Here is a 25000-nt window from a genome sequence, read left to right on the forward strand (position 1 = left end):
CCAAGGGATACAGTAAACCTAAAGCGAAGCATCGGAATCTAAATCTGGACTCACAGGAGAGGTTCAAATCATCGAAAGTTAGAGTGTCAGTCCTCTTGTACTTAAGTCGGCATTGTGCCTTTTGAATTTAATTCGGATGCAATTTCTGTGTTTCATCGTCAATAAGATGGCTTAAGGTATACAGTAAACCTGAAGTGAAGCAACGGAATCTAAAACTGCACTCAGAGGAGAGGTTCAAATCATAGAATGTGAGAGTGTCAGTCCTCTTGTACTTAAGTCGGCATTGTGCCATTTGAGTTTCATTCCGATGCAATTTCTGTGCTTCATCGTCAATAAGAAGGTCCAAGGTATACAGTAAACCTGAAGTGAAGCTTCGGAATCTAAAACTGGACTCACAGCAGAGGTTCAAATCATAGAATGTTAAAGTGTCAGTCCTCTTGTACTTAAGTCGGCATTGAGCCTTTTGTATTAAATTCGGATGCAATTTCTATGTTTCATCGACAATAAGAAGGTCCAAGGGATACAGTACACCTGAAGTGAAGCATCGGAATCTAAAACTGGACTCACAGGAGAGGTTCAAATCATACAAAGTTTGAGTGTCAGTCCTCTTGTACTTAAGTCGACATTGTGCTTTTTGAATTTAATTCCGATGCAAGTTCTGTGTTTCATCGTCAATAAGAAGGTCCAAGGGATACAGTAAAACTGAAGTGAAGCATCGGAATCTAAAACTGGACTCACAGGAGAGGTTAAAATCATAGAAAGAGTGTCAGTCCTCTTGTACTTAAGTCGGCAATGTGCCTTTTGTATTAAAGTCGGATGCAATTTCGGTGTTTCATCGTCAATAAGAAGGTCCAAGGGATACAGTAAACCTGAAGTGAAGCATCGGAATCTAAAACTGGACTCACAGGAGAGGATCAAATCATAGAAGGTTAGAGTGTCAGTCCTCTTGTACTTAAGTCGGCAATGTGCCTTTTGTATTAAATTCGGATGCAATTTCGGTGTTTCATCGTCAATAAGAAGGTCCAAGGGATACAGTAAACCTGAAGTGAAGCATCGGAATCTAAAACTGGACTCACAGGAGAGGTTCAAATCATAGAAGGTTAGAGTGTCAGTCCTCTTGTACTTAAGTCGGCAATGTGCCTTTTGTATTAAACTCGGATGCAATTTCTGTGTTTCATCTTCAATAAGAAGGTCCAAGGGATACAGTAAACCTAAAGCGAAGCATCGGAATCTAAATCTGGACTCACAGGAGAGGTTCAAATCATCGAAAGTTAGAGTGTCAGTCCTCTTGTACTTAAGTCGGCATTGTGCCTTTTGAATTTAATTCGGATGCAATTTCTGTGTTTCATCGTCAATAAGATGGCTTAAGGTATACAGTAAACCTGAAGTGAAGCAACGGAATCTAAAACTGCACTCAGAGGAGAGGTTCAAATCATAGAATGTGAGAGTGTCAGTCCTCTTGTACTTAAGTCGGCATTGTGCCTTTTGAATTTAATTCGGATGCAATTTCTGTGTTTCATCGTCAATAAGATGGCTTAAGGTATACAGTAAACCTGAAGTGAAGCAACGGAATCTAAAACTGGACTCACGGGAGAGGTTGAAATCATCTAAAGTTAGAATGTAAGTCCTCTTGTACTTAAGTCGGCATTGTCCCTTCTGTAATATATTCGGATGCAAATTCTGTGTTTCATCGTCAATCAGAAGGTCCAAGGGATACAGTAAACCTGAAGTGAAGCATCGGAATCTAAAACTGGACTCACAGGAGAGGTTCAAATCATAGGAAATGACAGTGTCTGTCCTCTTGTACTTAAGTCGGCATTGTGCCATTTGAATTTCATTCCGATGCAATTTCTGTGCTTCATCGTCAATAAGAAGGTCCAAGGTATACAGTAAACCTGAAGTGAAGCTTCGGAATCTAAAACTGGACTCACAGCAGAGGTTCAAATCATAGAATGTTAGAGTGTCAGTCCTCTTGTACTTAAGTCGGCATTGAGCCTTTTGTATTAAATTCGGATGCAATTTCTGTGTTTCATCGACAATAAGAAGGTCCAAGGGATACAGTACACCTGAAGTGAAGCATCGGAATCTAAAACTGGACTCACAGGAGAGGTTCAAATCATACAAAGATTGAGTGTCAGTCGTCTTGTACTTAAGTCGACATTGTGCTTTTTGAATTTAATTCCGATGCAAGTTCTGTGTTTCATCGTCAATAAAAAGGTCCAAGGGATACAGTAAACCTGAAGTGAAGCATCGGAATCTAAAACTGGACTCACAGGAGAGGTTCAAATCATAGCAAGAGTGTCAGTCCTCTTGTACTTAAGTCGGCAATGTGCCTTTTGTATTAAATTCGGATGCAACTTCGGTGTTTCATCGTCAATAAGAAGGTGCAAGGGATACAGTAAACCTGAAGTGAAGCATCGGAATCTAAAACTGGACTCACAGGATAGGTTCAAATCATAGAAGATTAGAGTGTCAGTCCTCTTGTACTTAAGTCGGCATTGTGCCATTTGAGTTTCATTCCGATGCAATTTCTGTGCTTCATCGTCAATAAGAAGGTCCAAGGTATACAGTAAACCTGAAGTGAAGCTTCGGAATCTAAAACTGGACTCACAGCAGAGGTTCAAATCATAGAATGTTAAAGTGTCAGTCCTCTTGTACTTAAGTCGGCATTGAGCCTTTTGTATTAAATTCGGATGCAATTTCTATGTTTCATCGACAATAAGAAGGTCCAAGGTATACAGTACACCTGAAGTGAAGCATCGGAATCTAAAACTGGACTCACAGGAGAGGTTCAAATCATACAAAGTTTGAGTGTCAGTCCTCTTGTACTTAAGTCGACATTGTGCTTTTTGAATTTAATTCCGATGCAAGTTCTGTGTTTCATCGTCAATAAGAAGGTCCAAGGGATACAGTAAAACTGAAGTGAAGCATCGGAATCTAAAACTGGACTCACAGGAGAGGTTAAAATCATAGAAAGAGTGTCAGTCCTCTTGTACTTAAGTCGGCAATGTGCCTTTTGTATTAAAGTCGGATGCAATTTCGGTGTTTCATCGTCAATAAGAAGGTCCAAGGGATACAGTAAACCTGAAGTGAAGCATCGGAATCTAAAACTGGACTCACAGGAGAGGATCAAATCATAGAAGGTTAGAGTGTCAGTCCTCTTGTACTTAAGTCGGCAATGTGCCTTTTGTATTAAATTCGGATGCAATTTCGGTGTTTCATCGTCAATAAGAAGGTCCAAGGGATACAGTAAACCTGAAGTGAAGCATCGGAATCTAAAACTGGACTCACAGGAGAGGTTCAAATCATAGAAGGTTAGAGTGTCAGTCCTCTTGTACTTAAGTCGGCAATGTGCCTTTTGTATTAAACTCGGATGCAATTTCTGTGTTTCATCTTCAATAAGAAGGTCCAAGGGATACAGTAAACCTAAAGCGAAGCATCGGAATCTAAATCTGGACTCACAGGAGAGGTTCAAATCATCGAAAGTTAGAGTGTCAGTCCTCTTGTACTTAAGTCGGCATTGTGCCTTTTGAATTTAATTCGGATGCAATTTCTGTGTTTCATCGTCAATAAGATGGCTTAAGGTATACAGTAAACCTGAAGTGAAGCAACGGAATCTAAAACTGCACTCAGAGGAGAGGTTCAAATCATAGAATGTGAGAGTGTCAGTCCTCTTGTACTTAAGTCGGCATTGTGCCTTTTGAATTTAATTCGGATGCAATTTCTGTGTTTCATCGTCAATAAGATGGCTTAAGGTATACAGTAAACCTGAAGTGAAGCAACGGAATCTAAAACTGGACTCACGGGAGAGGTTGAAATCATCTAAAGTTAGAATGTAAGTCCTCTTGTACTTAAGTCGGCATTGTCCCTTCTGTAATATATTCGGATGCAAATTCTGTGTTTCATCGTCAATCAGAAGGTCCAAGGGATACAGTAAACCTGAAGTGAAGCATCGGAATCTAAAACTGGACTCACAGGAGAGGTTCAAATCATAGGAAATGACAGTGTCTGTCCTCTTGTACTTAAGTCGGCATTGTGCCATTTGAATTTCATTCCGATGCAATTTCTGTGCTTCATCGTCAATAAGAAGGTCCAAGGTATACAGTAAACCTGAAGTGAAGCTTCGGAATCTAAAACTGGACTCACAGCAGAGGTTCAAATCATAGAATGTTAGAGTGTCAGTCCTCTTGTACTTAAGTCGGCATTGAGCCTTTTGTATTAAATTCGGATGCAATTTCTGTGTTTCATCGACAATAAGAAGGTCCAAGGGATACAGTACACCTGAAGCGAAGCATCGGAATCTAAAACTGGACTCACAGGAGAGGTTCAAATCATACAAAGATTGAGTGTCAGTCGTCTTGTACTTAAGTCGACATTGTGCTTTTTGAATTTAATTCCGATGCAAGTTCTGTGTTTCATCGTCAATAAAAAGGTCCAAGGGATACAGTAAACCTGAAGTGAAGCATCGGAATCTAAAACTGGACTCACAGGAGAGGTTCAAATCATAGCAAGAGTGTCAGTCCTCTTGTACTTAAGTCGGCAATGTGCCTTTTGTATTAAATTCGGATGCAATTTCGGTGTTTCATCGTCAATAAGAAGGTGCAAGGGATACAGTAAACCTGAAGTGAAGCATCGGAATCTAAAACTGGACTCACAGGATAGGTTCAAATCATAGAAGATTAGAGTGTCAGTCCTCTTGTACTTAAGTCGGCATTGTGCCTTTTGTATTAAACTCGGATGCAATTTCTGTGTTTCATCTTCAATAAGAAGGTCCAAGGGATACAGTAAACCTAAAGCGAAGCATCGGAATCTAAATCTGGACTCACAGGAGAGGTTCAAATCATCGAAAGTTAGAGTGTCAGTCCTCTTGTTCTTAAGTCGGCATTGGGCCTTTTAAATTTAATTCGATGCAATTTCTGCGTTTCATCGTCAATAAGGAGGTCCAAGGTATACAGTAAACCTGAAGTGAAGCATCGGAATCTGAAACTGGACTCACAGGAGAGTTTCAAATCATAGAAAATTAGAGAGTCAGTCCTCTTGTATTAAAGTCGGCATTGTGCCTTTTGTATTAAATTCGGATGCAATTTCTGTGTTTCATCGTCAATAAGAAAGTCCAAGGGATACAGTAAACCTGAAGTGAAGTATTGGAATCTAAAACTGGACTCTCACGAGAGGTTCAAATCATAGAAAGTGAGAGTGTCAGTCCTCTTGTACTTAAGTCGGCATTGTGCCTTTTGAATTTAATTCGGATGCAATTTCTGTGTTTCAGCGTCAATAAGAAGGTCCAAGGTATACAGTAAACCTGAAGTGAAGCATCGGAATCTAAAACTGGACTCACAGGAGAGTTTCAAATCATAGAAAATTAGAGAGTCAGTCCTCTTTTATTTAAGTCGGCATTGTGCCTTTTGTATTAAATTTGGATGCAATTTCTGTGTTTCATCGTCAATAAGAAGGTCCAAGGGATACAGTAAACCTGAAGTGAAGCATCGGAATCTAAAACTGGACTCACAGGAGAGGTTCAAATCATAGAAAGTTAGAGTGTCAGTCCTCTTGTACTTAAGTCGGCATTGTGCCTTTTGTATTAAATTCGGATGCAATTTCTGTGTTTCATCGTCAATAAGAATTTCCAAGAGATACAGTAAACCTGGAGTGAACCATTGGAATCTAAAACAGGACTCACAGGAGACAATATGGCAGTGCTATCTTTGTGAGGAACGATATAGCTGTTCTCTCTACCTCACTTACAGAATTCAACAATATTGAAATACTGTCTGTAGAACTGAATGGTTGTATTGTGTCGTCAATTTACAAACCCCCAGGAGCAGATTTCCAATTTTCACCTACAGACAACTACACCAATCAACAAGCTCACTTTATTGTTGGAGATTTCAATAGTCATAGCAGTGTTTGGGGTTATGCTGAGGACGACAGTAATGGTGAAGCAGTTTTGACTTGGGCTGATACCAACCATCTTAATCTTGTCCATGATAATAAACTCCCACCATCTTTTAACAGTGGGCGTTGGAAACGTGGGTATAACCCCGACTTAATTTTTGTTAGCGAGAACATAGCTCACCAATGCAGAAAAACTGTTCTAAATCCGATACCAAATACTCAACACCGCCCCATAGGCTGCCAAGTGTTTGCAGCCATTACTCCTAGAATCACATCATTCCGAAGGCGATACAATTTCAAGAAAGCAGACTGGCAGAAGTTTGCTGATCTCCTTGACTCAGAAGTTTCACGCATAGAACCCTCAGTTTCCAACTATGATGAGTTTGTAGAAGACGTGAAAAGATGCTCAAGACTCTCAACTCCCAGAGGCTGTCGAGTTAACTACATACCTGGCTTGACAGAAGAATCCGTGAAGCATCTACATAACTATATCCAACTTTTCAATGATAATCCTTACAGCATTGAAACCTTAACTGCTGGCCAAAATTTATCCTCAGCCTTAGCCAAATCCAAAAAAGAACGATGGATAGAGCTACTCGAGAACCTTGATATGTCTAAAAGCAGTCAGAAAGCCTGGCAGTTGCTGCGACGCCTGAACAACGACCCTGTCCATAATCATGGCCATGCAAACATTGCACCAGATCAAATTGCTCATCATCTAGTTCAGAATGGAAGGGTCAATTGTTCTAAAGATAGAACAAAACTCAAAAGAGAACCTGAACGTGAAAACAACCATATATCAAATGACTTCATCTTACAAGAACTCAGAACCGCAATTCAGAAATGCAAAAATGGTAAAGCGCCTGGTCTAGACGACCTAATGATTGAGCAAATTAAACATTTTGGTCCCATCACGGAAAGATGGCTTCTGCAATTCTATAATGGTTGTCTGAAGCGGAAACAGATCCCTGCCATCTGGAGGAAAACTAAAGTTATTCCCTTACTAAAACCTGGAAAGGGTGCAGCTGATCCCAAGAACTACCGACCGATTTCGCTCCTTTGCCATTTGTATAAAATCTATGAAAGAATGTTGCTAAATAGACTCACTCCCATTGTTGAAAAACAACTCATACCTCAACAAGCAGGTTTCCGACCTGGAAAGAATTGTACAGCACAAGTCCTTAATCTGACTGAACATATTGAAGAGGGATATGAGAAAGGATACATTTCCGGGGCTGTCTTCGTGGATCTCACAGCAGCATATGACACCATTCAACATCGACAATTATTGCACAAAGTCTATTACATCACTAGAGACATTAATTTCACCAGAACTGTGCAGACACTTTTGGAAAACCGGCGATTCTATGTGGAGTTCCAAGGAAGAAAGAGTAGATGGAGAAGTCAAAGGAATGGCTTGCCTCAGGGTAGTGTCCTTTCCCCCATATTGTTCAACATATTTACAAATGACCAGCCTCAACCTTCTCTTACAAAGAGTTTCATCTATGCAGATGATCTTGCCTTAGTCACACAAGCCAGAGATTTTGACACAGTAGAAAACCAGCTTACTGTTGCTCTCAAGGACCTATCTGAGTACTACAGAGTCAATAACTTAAGACCGAACCCTGCTAAAACTCAAGTTTGTGCTTTCCACCTACGCAATCGAGAGGCCTATAGAAAACTTACAGTGTTTTGGGAAGATCAAGAGCTTGAACATTGTTTCTACCCCAAATATCTGGGTGTCACCTTAGATCGAACGTTGACCTACAGAAAACACTGCACTAACACCAAGCAGAAAGTTGCTGCTCGTAACAACATCCTGCGGAAGCTCACTGGCAGCGTTTGGGGTGCAGATCCCAAACTACTAACAACATCAGCCTTGGCCTTGTGTTATTCCGCAGCTGAATACGCATGTCCTGTATGGTACAAGTCATCTCATGCAAAGCAGGTTGATGTGGCCCTGAACGAAACCTGCAGGACAGTAACGGGATGCCTCAAAGCTACACCTATTGATAAACTCCATAAACTAGCAGGTATTGCACCTCCAGACATAAGGCGTGAAGTCGCAGCCAAACTTGAGAGACATAAAGCAGATCATAACACCGATCACCTGCTACATGGATACCAGCTACCAATTAGTAGACTCAAATCTAGGAGGAGCTTCATGAGAACTACTACACCCCTCACCGGTCGGACTGGAGCAGCCAGACTATCTCAGTGGACAGCAAAATCTGACAGTAACGATTGGATGACTCCTTCTGAGACCCTTCCTCCTGGTGGAAATCAAGTCTGGACAGTGTGGAAGTCTCTAAATCGGCTCAGGAGTGGCGTCGGACGAACTAAGGACAATCTGTTTAAATGGGGCTTCATGAAGGAATCTTCCACCTTGTGTGACTGCGGAGAAGAACAGACAACCAAACATTTAATTAACTGTCCTAGATGTCCTGTATCATGTTCCACACAAGAGCTTGTTGATGTTTCAGACAATGCTGCTGCCGTTGCACAATTTTGGGCTAATACCGTTTAGTTTGTTCTTTTATGATTTGACCTGATTTGTTATATTGTATATATTGTAAATATTGTTGTAATGTTTTTGACTCGAAATAAATAAAACAGGAGAGGTTCAAATCATAGAAAGAGTCAGTCCCCTTGTACTTAAGTCGGCATTGTGCCTTTTGAATTTAATTCGATGCAATTTCTGTGTTTCATCGTCAATAAGAAGGTCCAAGGTATACAGTACACCTGAAGTGAAGCATCGGAATCTAAAACTGGACTCACAGGAGAGGTTAAAATCATAGAAAGAGTGTCAGTCCTCTTGTACTTAAGTCGGCAATGTGCCTTTTGTATTAAATTCGGATGCAATTTCGGTGTTTCATCGTCAATAAGAAGGTCCAAGGGATACAGTAAACCTGAAGTGAAGCATCGGAATCTAAAACTGGACTCACAGGAGAGGTTCAAATCATAGAAGGTTAGAGTGTCAGTCCTCTTGTACTTAAGTCGGCAATGTGCCTTTTGTATTAAACTCGGATGCAATTTCTGTGTTTCATCTTCAATAAGAAGGTCCAAGGGATACAGTAAACCTAAAGCGAAGCATCGGAATCTAAATCTGGACTCACAGGAGAGGTTCAAATCATCGAAAGTTAGAGTGTCAGTCCTCTTGTACTTAAGTCGGCATTGTGCCTTTTGAATTTAATTCGGATGCAATTTCTGTGTTTCATCGTCAATAAGATGGCTTAAGGTATACAGTAAACCTGAAGTGAAGCAACGGAATCTAAAACTGGACTCACGGGAGAGGTTGAAATCATCTAAAGTTAGAATGTAAGTCCTCTTGTACTTAAGTCGGCATTGTCCCTTCTGTAATATATTCGGATGCAATTTCTGTGTTTCATCGTCAATCAGAAGGTCCAAGGGATACAGTAAACCTGAAGTGAAGCATCGGAATCTAAAACTGGACTCACAGGAGAGGTTCAAATCATAGGAAATGACAGTGTCTGTCCTCTTGTACTTAAGTCGGCATTGTGCCATTTGAATTTCATTCCGATGCAATTTCTGTGCTTCATCGTCAATAAGAAGGTCCAAGGTATACAGTAAACCTGAAGTGAAGCTTCGGAATCTAAAACTGGACTCACAGCAGAGGTTCAAATCGTAGAATGTTAGAGTGTCAGTCCTCTTGTACTTAAGTCGGCATTGAGCCTTTTGTATTAAATTCGGATGCAATTTCTGTGTTTCATCGACAATAAGAAGGTCCAAGGGATACAGTACACCTGAAGTGAAGCATCGGAATCTAAAACTGGACTCACAGGAGAGGTTCAAATCATACAAAGATTGAGTGTCAGTCGTCTTGTACTTAAGTCGACATGGTGCTTTTTGAATTTAATTCCGATGCAAGTTCTGTGTTTCATCGTCAATAAAAAGGTCCAAGGGATACAGTAAACCTGAAGTGAAGCATCGGAATCTAAAACTGGACTCACAGGAGAGGTTGAAATCATAGAAAGAGTGTCAGTCCTCTTGTACTTAAGTCGGCAATGTGCCTTTTGTATTAAATTCGGATGCAATTTCGGTGTTTCATCGTCAATAAGAAGGTGCAAGGGATACAGTAAACCTGAAGTGAAGCATCGGAATCTAAAACTGGACTCACAGGATAGGTTCAAATCATAGAAGGTTAGAGTGTCAGTCCTCTTGTACTTAAGTCGGCATTGTGCCTTTTGTATTAAACTCGGATGCAATTTCTGTGTTTCATCTTCAATAAGAAGGTCCAAGGCATACAGTAAACCTAAAGCGAAGCATCGGAATCTAAGTCTGGACTCACAGGAGAGGTTCAAATCATCGAAAGTTAGAGTGTCAGTCCTCTTGTTCTTAAGTCGGCATTGGGCCTTTTAAATTTAATTCGATGCAATTTCTGCGTTTCATCGTCAATAAGGAGGTCCAAGGTATACAGTAAACCTGAAGTGAAGCATCGGAATCTAAAACTGGACTCACAGGAGAGTTTCAAATCATAGAAAATTAGAGAGTCAGTCCTCTTGTATTAAAGTCGGCATTGTGCCTTTTGTATTAAATTCGGATGCAATTTCTGTGTTTCATCGTCAATAAGAAGGTCCAAGGGATACAGTAAACCTGAAGTGAAGTATCGGAATCTAAAACTGGACTCACAGGAGAGGTTCAAATCATAGAAAGTTAGAGTGTCAGTGCTCTTGCACTTAAGTCGGCATTGTGCCTTTTGAATTTAATTCGGATGCAATTTCTGTGTTTCATCGTCAATAAGAAGGTCCAAGGAATACAGTAAACCTGAAGTGAAGCACCGGAATCTAAAACTGCACTCAGAGGAGAGGTTCAAATCATAGAATGTGAGAGTGTCAGTCCTCTTGTACTTAAGTCGGCATTGTGCCTTTTGAATTTAATTCGGATGCTATTTCTGTGTTTCATCGTCAATAAGATGGTTTAAGGTATACAGTAAACCTGAAGTGAAGCAACGGAATCTAAAACTGGACTCACAGGAGTGGTTGAAATCATAGAAAGTTAGAAAGTAAGTCCTCTTGTGCTTAAGTCGGCATTGTCCCTTCTGTAATATATTCGGATGCAATTTCTGTGTTTCATCGTCAATTAGAAGGTCCAAGGGATACAGTAAACTTGAAGTGAAGCATCGGAATCTAAAACTGGACTCACAGGAGAGGTACAAATCATAGAAAGTGAGAGTGTCAGTCCTCTTGTACTTAAGTCGGCATTGTGCCTTTCGAATTTAATTCGGATGCAATTTCTGTGTTTCAGCGTCAATAAGAAGGTCCAAGGGATACAGTAAACCTGAAGTGAAGCATCGGAATCTAAAACTGGACTCACAGGAGAGGATCAAATCATAGAAATTTAGAGTGTCAGTTCTCTTGTACTTAAGTCGTCATTGTGCCTTTTGAATTTAATTCGGATGCAATGTCTGTGTTTCATCGTCAATAACAAGGTCCAAGGTATACAGTAAACCTGAAGTGAAGCATCGGAATCTAAAACTGGACTCACAGGAGAGTTTCAAATCATAGAAAATTAGAGAGTCAGTCCTCTTGTATTTAAGTCGGCATTGTGCCTTTTGTATTAAATTTGGATGCAATTCCTGTGTTTCATCGTCAATAAGAAGGTCCAAGGGATACAGTAAACCTGAAGTGAAGCATCGGAATCTAAAACTGGACTCACAGGAGAGGTTCAAATCATAGAAAGTTAGAGTGTCAGTCCTCTTGTACTTAAGTCGGCATTGTGCCTTTTGTATTAAATTCGGATGCAATTTCTGTGTTTCATCGTCAATAAGAATTTCCAAGAGATAAAATATACCTGGAGTGAACCATTGGAATCTAAAACAAGACTCACAGGAGAGGTTCAAATCATAGAAAGTGTCAGTCCCCTTGTACTTAAGTCGGCATTGTGCCTTTTGAATTTAATTCGATGCAATTTCTGTGTTTCATCGTCAATAAGAAGGTCCAAGGTATACAGTACACCTGAAGTGAAGCATCGGAATCTAAAACTGGACTCACAGGAGAGGTTCAAATCATAGAAAGTGAGAGTGTCAGTCCTTTTGTACTTAAGTCGGCATTGTGCTTTTTGAATTTAATTCGGATGCAATGTCTGTGTTTCATCGTCAGTAAGAAGGTCCAAGGTATACAGTAAACCTGAAGTGAAGCATCAGAATCTAAAACTGGAATCACAGCAGAGATTCAAATCATAGAAAGTGAGAGTGTCAGGCCTCTTGTTCTTAAGTCGGCATTGTGCTTTTGAATTCGGATGCAATTTCTGTGTTTCATCGTCAATAAGAAGGTCCAAGGTATACAGTAAACCTGAAGTGAAGGATTGGAATCTAAACCTGGACTCGCAGGAGAGGTTCAAATCATAGAAAGTGAGAGTGCCAGTCCTCTTGTACTTAAGTCGGCTTTGTGCCTTTTGAATTTAATTCGGATGCAATTTCTGTGTTTCATCGTCAATAAGAAGGTCCAAGGTATACAGTAAACCTGAAGTGAAGCATTGGAATCTGAAACTGGACTCACAGGAGAGATTCAAATCATAGATAGTGAGAACGTCAGTCATCTTGTACTTAAGTCGTCATTGTGCCTTTTGAATTTAATTCGGATGCAATGTCTGTGTTTCATCGTCAATAACAAGGTCCAAGGTATACAGTAAACCTGAAGTGAAGCATCGGAATCTAAAACTGGACTCACAGGAGAGTTTCAAATCATAGAAAATTAGAGAGTCAGTCCTCTTGTATTTAAGTCGGCATTGTGCCTTTTGTATTAAATTTGGATGCAATTTCTGTGTTTCATCGTCAATAAGAAGATCCAAGGGATACAGTAAACCTGCAGTGAAGCATCGGAATCTAAAACTGGACTCACAGGAGAGGTTCAAATCATAGAAAGTTAGAGTGTCAGTCCTCTTGTACTTAAGTCGGCATTGTGCCTTTTGTATTAAATTCGGATGCAATTTCTGTGTTTCATCGTCAATAAGAATTTCCAAGAGATACAGTATACCTGGAGTGAACCATTGGAATCTAAAACAGGACTCACAGGAGAGGTTCAAATCATAGAAAGTGTCAGTCCCCTTGTACTTAAGTCGGCATTGTGCCTTTGAATTTAATTCGATGCAATTTCTGTGTTTCATCGTCAATAAGAAGGTCCAAGGTATACAGTACACCTGAAGTGAAGCATCGGAATCTAAAACTGGACTCACAGGAGAGTTTCAAATCATAGAAAATTAGAGAGTCAGTCCTCTTGTATTAAAGTCGGCATTGTGCCTTTTGTATTAAATTCGGATGCAATTTCTGTGTTTCATCGTCAATAAGAAGGTCCAAGGGATACAGTAAACCTGAAGTGAAGTATCGGAATCTAAAACTGGACTCACAGGAGAGGTTCAAATCATAGAAAGTTAGAGTGTCAGTGCTCTTGCACTTAAGTCGGCATTGTGCCTTTTGAATTTAATTCGGATGCAATTTCTGTGTTTCATCGTCAATAAGAAGGTCCAAGGAATACAGTAAACCTGAAGTGAAGCACCGGAATCTAAAACTGCACTCAGAGGAGAGGTTCAAATCATAGAATGTGAGAGTGTCAGTCCTCTTGTACTTAAGTCGGCATTGTGCCTTTTGAATTTAATTCGGATGCTATTTCTGTGTTTCATCGTCAATAAGATGGTTTAAGGTATACAGTAAACCTGAAGTGAAGCAACGGAATCTAAAACTGGACTCACAGGAGTGGTTGAAATCATAGAAAGTTAGAAAGTAAGTCCTCTTGTGCTTAAGTCGGCATTGTCCCTTCTGTAATATATTCGGATGCAATTTCTGTGTTTCATCGTCAATTAGAAGGTCCAAGGGATACAGTAAACTTGAAGTGAAGCATCGGAATCTAAAACTGGACTCACAGGAGAGGTACAAATCATAGAAAGTGAGAGTGTCAGTCCTCTTGTACTTAAGTCGGCATTGTGCCTTTCGAATTTAATTCGGATGCAATTTCTGTGTTTCAGCGTCAATAAGAAGGTCCAAGGGATACAGTAAACCTGAAGTGAAGCATCGGAATCTAAAACTGGACTCACAGGAGAGGATCAAATCATAGAAATTTAGAGTGTCAGTTCTCTTGTACTTAAGTCGTCATTGTGCCTTTTGAATTTAATTCGGATGCAATGTCTGTGTTTCATCGTCAATAACAAGGTCCAAGGTATACAGTAAACCTGAAGTGAAGCATCGGAATCTAAAACTGGACTCACAGGAGAGTTTCAAATCATAGAAAATTAGAGAGTCAGTCCTCTTGTATTTAAGTCGGCATTGTGCCTTTTGTATTAAATTTGGATGCAATTCCTGTGTTTCATCGTCAATAAGAAGGTCCAAGGGATACAGTAAACCTGAAGTGAAGCATCGGAATCTAAAACTGGACTCACAGGAGAGGTTCAAATCATAGAAAGTTAGAGTGTCAGTCCTCTTGTACTTAAGTCGGCATTGTGCCTTTTGTATTAAATTCGGATGCAATTTCTGTGTTTCATCGTCAATAAGAATTTCCAAGAGATAAAATATACCTGGAGTGAACCATTGGAATCTAAAACAAGACTCACAGGAGAGGTTCAAATCATAGAAAGTGTCAGTCCCCTTGTACTTAAGTCGGCATTGTGCCTTTTGAATTTAATTCGATGCAATTTCTGTGTTTCATCGTCAATAAGAAGGTCCAAGGTATACAGTACACCTGAAGTGAAGCATCGGAATCTAAAACTGGACTCACAGGAGAGGTTCAAATCATAGAAAGTGAGAGTGTCAGTCCTTTTGTACTTAAGTCGGCATTGTGCTTTTTGAATTTAATTCGGATGCAATGTCTGTGTTTCATCGTCAGTAAGAAGGTCCAAGGTATACAGTAAACCTGAAGTGAAGCATCAGAATCTAAAACTGGAATCACAGCAGAGATTCAAATCATAGAAAGTGAGAGTGTCAGGCCTCTTGTTCTTAAGTCGGCATTGTGCTTTTGAATTCGGATGCAATTTCTGTGTTTCATCGTCAATAAGAAGGTCCAAGGTATACAGTAAACCTGAAGTGAAGGATTGGAATCTAAACCTGGACTCGCAGGAGAGGTTCAAATCATAGAAAGTGAGAGTGCCAGTCCTCTTGTACTTAAGTCGGCTTTGTGCCTTTTGAATTTAATTCGGATGCAATTTCTGTGTTTCATCGTCAATAAGAAGGTCCAAGGTATACAGTAAACCTGAAGTGAAGCATTGGAATCTGAAACTGGACTCACAGGAGAGATTCAAATCATAGATAGTGAGAACGTCAGTCATCTTGTACTTCAGTCGTCATTGTGCCTTTTGAATTTAATTCGGATGCAATGTCTGTGTTTCATCGTCAATAACAAGGTCCAAGGTATACAGTAAACCTGAAGTGAAGCATCGGAATCTAAAACTGGACTCACAGGAGAGTTTCAAATCATAGAAAATTAGAGAGTCAGTCCTCTTGTATTTAAGTCGGCATTGTGCCTTTTGTATTAAATTTGGATGCAATTTCTGTGTTTCATCGTCAATAAGAAGATCCAAGGGATACAGTAAACCTGCAGTGAAGCATCGGAATCTAAAACTGGACTCACAGGAGAGGTTCAAATCATAGAAAGTTAGAGTGTCAGTCCTCTTGTACTTAAGTCGGCATTGTGCCTTTTGTATTAAATTCGGATGCAATTTCTGTGTTTCATCGTCAATAAGAATTTCCAAGAGATACAGTATACCTGGAGTGAACCATTGGAATCTAAAACAGGACTCACAGGAGAGGTTCAAATCATAGAAAGTGTCAGTCCCCTTGTACTTAAGTCGGCATTGTGCCTTTGAATTTAATTCGATGCAATTTCTGTGTTTCATCGTCAATAAGAAGGTCCAAGGTATACAGTACACCTGAAGTGAAGCATCGGAATCTAAAACTGGACTCACAGGAGAGGTTCAAATCATAGAAAGTGAGAGTGTCAGTCCTTTTGTACTTAAGTCGGCATTGTGCTTTTTGAATTTAATTCGGATGCAATGTCTGTGTTTCATCGTCAATAAGAAGGTCCAAGGTATACAGTAAACCTGAAGTGAAGCATCAGAATCTAAAACTGGAATCACAGCAGAGATTCAAATCATACAAAGTGAGAGTGTCAGGCCTCTTGTTCTTAAGTCGGCATTGTGCTTTTGAATTCGGATGCAATTTCTGTGTTTCATCGTCAATAAGAAGGTCCAAGGTATACAGTAAACCTGAAGTGAAGGATCGGAATCTAAACCTGGACTCGCAGGAGAGGTCCAAATCATAGAAAGTGAGAGTGCCAGTCCTCTTGTACTTAAGTCGGCTTTGTGCCTTTTGAATTTAATTCGGATGCAATTTCTGTGTTTCATCGTCAATAAGAAGGTCCAAGGTATACAGTAAACCTGAAGTGAAGCATTGGAATCTAAAACTGGACTCACAGGAGAGATTCAAATCATAGATAGTGAGAACGTCAGTCCTCTTGTACTTAAGTCGTCATTGTGCCTTTTGAATTTAATTCGGATGCAATTTCTGTGTTTCATCGTCAATAAGAAGGTCCAAGGTATACAGTAAACCTGAAGTGAAGCATCAGAACCTAAAACTGGACTCACAGGAGAGGTTAAAATCATAGAAAGTTAGAGTGTCAGTCCACTTGTATTTAAGTCGGCATTGTGCCTTTTGTATAAAATTCGGATGCAATTTCTGGGTTTCATCGTCAATAAGAAGGTCCAAGGGAAACAGTAAACCTGAAGTGAAGCATCGGAATCTAAAACTGGACTCACAGGAGAGGTTCAAATCATAGAAAGTTAGAGTGTCAGTCCTCTTGTAGTTAAGTCGTCATTGTGCCTTTGAATTTAATTCGGATGCAATTTCTGTGTTTCATCGTCAATAAGAAGGTCCAAGGTATACAGTAAACCTGAAGTGAAGCATAGGAGTCTAAAACTGGACTCAGAGGAGAGGTTCAAATCACAGAATGTGAGAGTGTCAGTCCTCTTGTACTTAAGTCGGCATTGTGCCTTTTGAATTTAATTCGGATGCAATTTCTGTGTTTCATCGTCAATAAGATGGCTTAAGGTATACAGTAAACCTGAAGTGAAGCAACGGAATCTAAAACTGGACTCACGGGAGAGGTTGAAATCATAGAAAGTTAGAAAGTAAGTCCTCTTGTACTTAAGTCGGCATTGTCCCTTCTGTAATATATTCGGATGCAATTTCTGTGTTTCATCGTCAATAAGAAGGTCCAAGGGATACAGTAAACCTGAAGTGAAGCATCGGAATCTAAAACTGGACTCACAGGAGAGGTTCAAATCATAGAAAGTGAGAGTGTCTGTCCTCTTGTACTTAAGTCGGCATTGTGCCATTTGAATTTCATTCCGATGCAATTTCTGTGCTTCATCGTCAATAAGAAGGTCCAAGGTATACAGTAAACCTGAAGTGAAGCTTCGGAATCTAAAACTGGACTCACAGCAGAGGTTCAAATCATAGAATGTTAGAGTGTCAGTCCTCTGGTACTTAAGTCGGCATTGAGCCTTTTGTATTAAATTCGGATGCAATTTCTGTGTTTCATCGACAATAAGAAGGTCCAAGGGATACAGTACACCTGAAGTGAAGCATCGGAGTCTAAAACTGGACTCACAGGAGAGGTTCAAATCATACAAAGTTTGAGTGTCAGTCCTCTTGTACTTAAGTCGACATTGTGCTTTTTGAATTTAATTCCGATGCAAGTTCTGTGTTTCATCGTCAATAAGAAGGTCCAAGGGATACAGTAAACCTGAAGTGAAGCATCGGAATCTAAAACTGGACTCACAGGAGAGGTTAAAATCATAGAAAGAGTGTCAGTCCTCTTGTACTTAAGTCGGCAATGTGCCTTTTGTATTAAAATCGGATGCAATTTCGGTGTTTCATCGTCAATAAGAAGGTCCAAGGGATACAGTAAACCTGAAGTGAAGCATCGGAATCTAAAACTGGACTCACAGGAGAGGTTCAAATCATAGAAGGTTAGAGTGTCAGTCCTCTTGTACTTAAGTCGGCAATGTGCCTTTTGTATTAAACTCGGATGCAATTTCTGTGTTTCATCTTCAATAAGAAGGTCCAAGGGATACAGTAAACCTAAAGCGAAGCATCGGAATCTAAATCTGGACTCACAGGAGAGGTTCAAATCATCGAAAGTTAGAGTGTCAGTCCTCTTGTTCTTAAGTCGGCATTGGGCCTTTTAAATTTAATTCGATGCAATTTCTGCGTTTCATCGTCAATAAGGAGGTCCAAGGTATACAGTAAACCTGAAGTGAAGCATCGGAATCTAAAACTGGACTCATAGGAGAGTTTCAAATCATAGAAAATTAGAGAGTCAGTTCTCTTGTATTAAAGTCGGCATTGTGCCTTTTGTATTAAATTCGGATGCAATTTCTGTGTTTCATCGTCAATAAGAAGGTCCAAGGGATACAGTAAACCTGAAGTGAAGCAACGGAATCTAAAACTGGACTCACGGGAGAGGTTGAAATCATAGAAAGTTAGAAGGTAAGTCCTCTTGTACTTAAGTCGGCATTGTCCCTTCTGTAATATATTCGGATGCAATTTCTGTGTTTCATCGTCAATAAGAAGGTCCAAGGGATACAGTAAACCTGAAGTGAAGCATCGGAATCTAAAACTGGACTCACAGGAGAGGTTCAAATCATAGGAAATGAGAGTGTCTGTCCTCTTGTACTTAAGTCGCCATTGTGCCATTTGAATTTCATTCCGATGCAATTTCTGTGCTTCATCGTCAATAAGAAGGTCCAAGGTATACAGTAAACCTGAAGTGAAGCTTCGGAATCTAAAACTGGACTCACAGCAGAGGTTCAAATCATAGAATGTTAGAGTGTCAGTCCTCTTGTACTTAAGTCGGCATTGAGCCTTTTGTATTAAATTCGGATGCAATTTCTGTGTTTCATCGACAATAAGAAGGTCCAAGGGATACAGTACACCTGAAGTGAAACATCGGAATCTAAAACTGGACTCACAGGAAAGGTTCAAATCATACAAAGATTGAGTGTCAGTCGTCTTGTACTTAAGTCGACATTGTGCTTTTTGAATTTAATTCCGATGCAAGTTCTGTGTTTCATCGTCAATAAAAAGGTCCAAGGGATACAGTAAACCTGAAGTGAAGCATCGGAATCTAAAACTGGACTCACAGGAGAGGTTCAAATCATAGAAAGAGTGTCAGTCCTCTTGTACTTAAGTCGGCAATTTGCCTTTTGTATTAAATTCGGATGCAATTTCGGTGTTTCATCGTCAATAAGAAGGTCCAAGGGATACAGTAAACCTGAAGTGAAGCATCGGAATCTAAAACTGGACTCACAGGAGAGGTTCAGATCATAGAAAGTTAGAGTGTCAGTCCTCTTGTACTTAAATCGGCATTGTGACTTTGAATTAAGTTCAGATGCAATTACTGTGTTTCACAGTCAATTAGAAGGTGCAAGGGATACAGTAAACCTGAAGTGAAGCATCGGAATGTAAAACTGGACTCACAGGAGAGGTTCAAATCATAGAAGGTTAGAGTGTCAGTCCTCTTGTCCTTAAGTCGGCATTGTGCCTTTGTATTAAACTCGGATGCAATTTCTGTGTTTCATCTTCAATAAGAAGGTCCAAGGGATACAGTAAACCTAAAGCGAAGCATCGGAATCTAAATCTGGACTCACAGGAGAGGTTCAAATCATCGAAAGTTAGAGTGTCAGTCCTCTTGTTCTTAAGTCGGCATTGGGCCTTTTAAATTTAATTCGATGCAATTTCTGCGTTTCATCGTCAATAAGGAGGTCCAAGGTATACAGTAAACCTGAAGTGAAGCATCGGACTCTAAAACTGGACTCACAGGAGAGTTTCAAATCATAGAAAATTAGAGAGTCAGTCCTCTTGTATTATAGTCGGCATTGTGCCTTTTGTATTAAATTCGGATGCAATTTCTGTGTTTCATCGTCAATAAGAAGGTCCAAGGGATACAGTAAACCTGAAGTGAAGTATCGGAATCAAAAACTGGACTCACAGGAGAGGTTCAAATCATAGAAAGTTAGATTGTCAGTGCTCTTGCACTTAAGTCGGCATTGTGCCTTTTGAATTTAATTCGGATGCAATTTCTGTGTTTCATCGTCAATAAGAAGGTCCAAGGAATACAGTAAACCTGAAGTGAAGCACCGGAATCTAAAACTGCACTCAGAGGAGAGGTTCAAATCATAGAATGTGAGAGTGTCAGTCCTCTTGTACTTATGTCGGCATTGTGCCTTTTGAATTTAATTCGGATGCAATTTCTGTGTTTCATCGACAATAAGATGGTTTAAGGTATACAGTAAACCTGAAGTGAAGTAACGGAATCTAAAACTGGACTCACAGGAGTGGTTGAAATCATAGAAAGTTAGAAAGTAAGTCCTCTTGTGCTTAAGTCGGCATTGTCCCTTCTGTAATATATTCGGACGCAATTTCTGTGTTTCATCGTCAATAAGAAGGTCCAAGGGATACAGTAAACTTGAAGTGAAGCATCGGAATCTAAAACTGGACTCACAGGAGAGGTACAAATCATAGAAAGTGAGAGTGTCAGTCCTCTTGTACTTAAGTCGGCTTTGTGTCTTTTGAATTTAATTCGGATGCAATTTCTGTATTTCAGCGTCAATACGAAGGTCCAAGGGATACAGTAAACCTGAAGTGAAGCATCGGAATCTAAAACTGGACTCACAGGAGAGGATCAAATCATAGAAATTTAGAGTGTCAGTTCTCTTGTACTTAAGTCGGCATTGTGCGTTTTGAATTTAATTCGGATGCAATGTCTGTGTTTCATCGTCAATAACAAGGTCCAAGGTATACAGTAAACCTGAAGTGAAGCATCGGAATTTATAACTGGTCTCACAGGAGAGGTTCAATTCATAGAAAGTTAGATTGTCAGTCCCCTTGTACTTAAGTCGGCATTGTGCCTTTTGAAATTAATTCCGATGCAATTTTTGTGTTTCATCGTCCATAAGAGGTTCCAAGGGGTACAGTAAACCAGAAGTGAAGCATCGGAATCTAAAACTGGACTCAAAAGAGAGGTTCAAATCATAGAAACTTAGAGTGTCAGTCCTCTTGTACTTAAGTCGGCATTGTGATTTTGAATTAAGTTCGAATGCAATTACTGTGTTTCATCGTCAATAAGAAGGTCCAAGGGATACAGTAAAACTTAAGTGAACCATCGGAATCTAAAACTGGACTCACAGGAGAGGTTCAAATCATACAAAGGTAGAGTGTCAGTCCTCTTGTACTTAAGTCGGCATTGTGCCTTTTGTATTAAATTCGGATGCAATTTCTGTGTTTCATCGTCAATTAGAAGGCCCAAGGGATACAGTAAACCTGAAGTGAAGCATCAGAATCTAAAACTGGAATCACAGCAGAGATTCAAATCATAGAAAGTGAGAGTGTCAGGCCTCTTGTTCTTAAGTCGGCATTGTGCTTTTGAATTCGGATGCAATTTCTGTGTTTTATCGTCAATAAGAAGGTCCAAGGTATACAGTAAACCTGAAGTGAAGGATCGGAAACTAAACCTGGACTTGCAGGAGAGGTTCAAATCATAGAAAGTGAGAGTGCCAGTCCTCTTGTACTTAAGTCGGCTTTGTGCCTTTTGAATTTGATTCGGATGCAATTTCTGGTTTCATCGTCAATAAGAAGGTCCAAGGTATACAGTAAACCTGAAGTGAAGCATTGGAATCTAAAACTGGACTCACAGGAGAGGTTCAAATCATAGATAGTGAGAACGTCAGTCCTCTTGTACTTAAGTCGTCATTGTGCCTTTTGAATTTAATTCGGATGCAATTTCTGTGTTTCATCGTCAATAAGAAGGTCCGAGGTAAACAGTAGACCTGAAGTGAAGCATCGGAATCCAAAACTGGACTTACATGAGAGGTTGAAATCATAGAATGTTAGAGTGTCAGTCCTCTTGTACTTAAGTCGGCATTGTGACTTTTGTATTAAATTCGGATGCAATTTCTGTGTTTCATCGTCAATAAGAAGGTCCAAGGTATACACCAAACCTGAAGTGAAGCGCCGGAATCTAAATCTGGACTCACAGCAGAGTTTCAAATCATAGAAAGTTAGAGTTTCAATCCTCTTGTACTTAAGTCGGCGTTGTGCCTTTTCAATTTACTTCGATGCAATTTCTGTGTTTCATCGTGAATAAGAAGGTCCAAGGTATACAGTAAACCTGAAGTGAAGCATCGGAATCTAAAACTGGACTCACAGGAGAGGTTCAAATCATAGAAAGTGAGAGTGTCAGTCCTCTTGTACTTAAGTCGGCATTGTGCCTTTTGTATTAAATTCGAATGCAATTTCTGTGTTTCATCGTCAATAAGAAGGTCCAAGGGATACAGTAAACCTGAAGTGAAGCATCGGAATGTAAAACTGGACTCACAGCGGAGGTTCAAATCATAGAAAGTGAGAGTGTCAGTCCTATTGTACTTAAGTCGGCATTCTGCCTTTTGTATTAAATTCGGATGCAATTTCTGTGTTTCATCGACAATAAGAAGGTCCAAGGGATACAGTACACCTGAAGTGAAGCATCGGAATCTAAAACTGGACTCACAGGAGAGGTTCAAATCATACAAAGTTTGAGTGTCAGTCCTCTTGTACTTAAGTCGACATTGTGCTTTTTGAATTTAATTCCGATGCAAGTTCTGTGTTTCATCGTCAATAAGAAGGTCCAAGGGATACAGTAAACCTGAAGTGAAGCATCGGAATCTAAAACTGGACTCACAGGAGAGGTTAAAATCATAGAAAGAGTGTCAGTCCTCTTGTACTTAAGTCGGCAATGTGCCTTTTGTATTAAAATCGGATGCAATTTCGGTGTTTCATCGTCAATAAGAAGGTCCAAGGGATACAGTAAACCTGAAGTGAAGCATCGGAATCTAAAACTGGACTCACAGGAGAGGTTCAAATCATAGAAGGTTAGAGTGTCAGTCCACTTGTACTTAAGTCGGCAATGTGCCTTTTGTATTAAACTCGGATGCAATTTCTGTGTTTCATCTTCAATAAGAAGGTCCAAGGGATACAGTAAACCTGAAGTGAAGCATCGGAATCTAAAACTGGACTCACAGGAGAGGTTCAGATCATAGAAAGTTAGAGTGTCAGTCCTCTTGTACTTAAATCGGCATTGTGACTTTGAATTAAGTTCAGATGCAATTACTGTGTTTCACAGTCAATTAGAAGGTGCAAGGGATACAGTAAACCTGAAGTGAAGCATCGGAATGTAAAACTGGACTCACAGGAGAGGTTCAAATCATAGAAGGTTAGAGTGTCAGTCCTCTTGTACTTAAGTCGGCATTGTGCCTTTGTATTAAACTCGGATGCAATTTCTGTGTTTCATCTTCAATAAGAAGGTCCAAGGGATACAGTAAACCTAAAGCGAAGCATCGGAATCTAAATCTGGACTCACAGGAGAGGTTCAAATCATCGAAAGTTAGAGTGTCAGTCCTCTTGTTCTTAAGTCGGCATTGGGCCTTTTAAATTTAATTCGATGCAATTTCTGCGTTTCATCGTCAATAAGGAGGTCCAAGGTATACAGTAAACCTGAAGTGAAGCATCGGACTCTAAAACTGGACTCACAGGAGAGTTTCAAATCATAGAAAATTAGAGAGTCAGTCCTCTTGTATTATAGTCGGCATTGTGCCTTTTGTATTAAATTCGGATGCAATTTCTGTGTTTCATCGTCAATAAGAAGGTCCAAGGGATACAGTAAACCTGAAGTGAAGTATCGGAATCTAAAACTGGACTCACAGGAGAGGTTCAAATCATAGAAAGTTAGATTGTCAGTGCTCTTGCACTTAAGTCGGCATTGTGCCTTTTGAATTTAATTCGGATGCAATTTCTGTGTTTCATCGTCAATAAGAAGGTCCAAGGAATACAGTAAACCTGAAGTGAAGCACCGGAATCTAAAACTGCACTCAGAGGAGAGGTTCAAATCATAGAATGTGAGAGTGTCAGTCCTCTTGTACTTAAGTCGGCATTGTGCCTTTTGAATTTAATTCGGATGCTATTTCTGTGTTTCATCGTCAATAAGATGGTTTAAGGTATACAGTAAACCTGAAGTGAAGTAACGGAATCTAAAACTGGACTCACAGGAGTGGTTGAAATCATAGAAAGTTAGAAAGTAAGTCCTCTTGTGCTTAAGTCGGCATTGTCCCTTCTGTAATATATTCGGACGCAATTTCTGTGTTTCATCGTCAATAAGAAGGTCCAAGGGATACAGTAAACTTGAAGTGAAGCATCGGAATCTAAAACTGGACTCACAGGAGAGGTACAAATCATAGAAAGTGAGAGTGTCAGTCCTCTTGTACTTAAGTCGGCTTTGTGTCTTTTGAATTTAATTCGGTTGCAATTTCTGTATTTCAGCGTCAATAAGAAGGTCCAAGGGATACAGTAAACCTGAAGTGAAGCATCGGAATCTAAAACTGGACTCACAGGAGAGGATCAAATCATAGAAATTTAGAGTGTCAGTTCTCTTGTACTTAAGTCGGCATTGTGCCTTTTGAATTTAATTCGGATGCAATGTCTGTGTTTCATCGTCAATAACAAGGTCCAAGGTATACAGTAAACCTGAAGTGAAGCATCGGAATTTATAACTGGTCTCACAGGAGAGGTTCAAATCATAGAAAGTTAGATTGTCAGTCCCCTTGTACTTAAGTCGGCATTGTGCCTTTTGAAATTAATTCCGATGCAATTTTTGTGTTTCATCGTCCATAAGAGGTTCCAAGGGGTACAGTAAACCAGAAGTGAAGCATCGGAATCTAAAACTGGACTCAAAAGAGAGGTTCAAATCATAGAAACTTAGAGTGTCAGTCCTCTTGTACTTAAGTCGGCATTGTGATTTTGAATTAAGTTCGAATGCAATTACTGTGTTTCATCGTCAATAAGAAGGTCCAAGGGATACAGTAAAACTTGAGTGAACCATCGGAATCTAAAACTGGACTCACAGGAGAGGTTCAAATCATACAAAGGTAGAGTGTCAGTCCTCTTGTACTTAAGTCGGCATTGTGCCTTTTGTATTAAATTCGGATGCAATTTCTGTGTTTCATCGTCAATTAGAAGGCCCAAGGGATACAGTAAACCTGAAGTGAAGCATCAGAATCTAAAACTGGAATC

The sequence above is a fragment of the Schistocerca serialis genome, unplaced genomic scaffold (genome assembly GCF_023864345.2).
Source record: "Schistocerca serialis cubense isolate TAMUIC-IGC-003099 unplaced genomic scaffold, iqSchSeri2.2 HiC_scaffold_1417, whole genome shotgun sequence".
Taxonomy (NCBI): Eukaryota; Metazoa; Arthropoda; class Insecta; order Orthoptera; family Acrididae; genus Schistocerca; species Schistocerca serialis.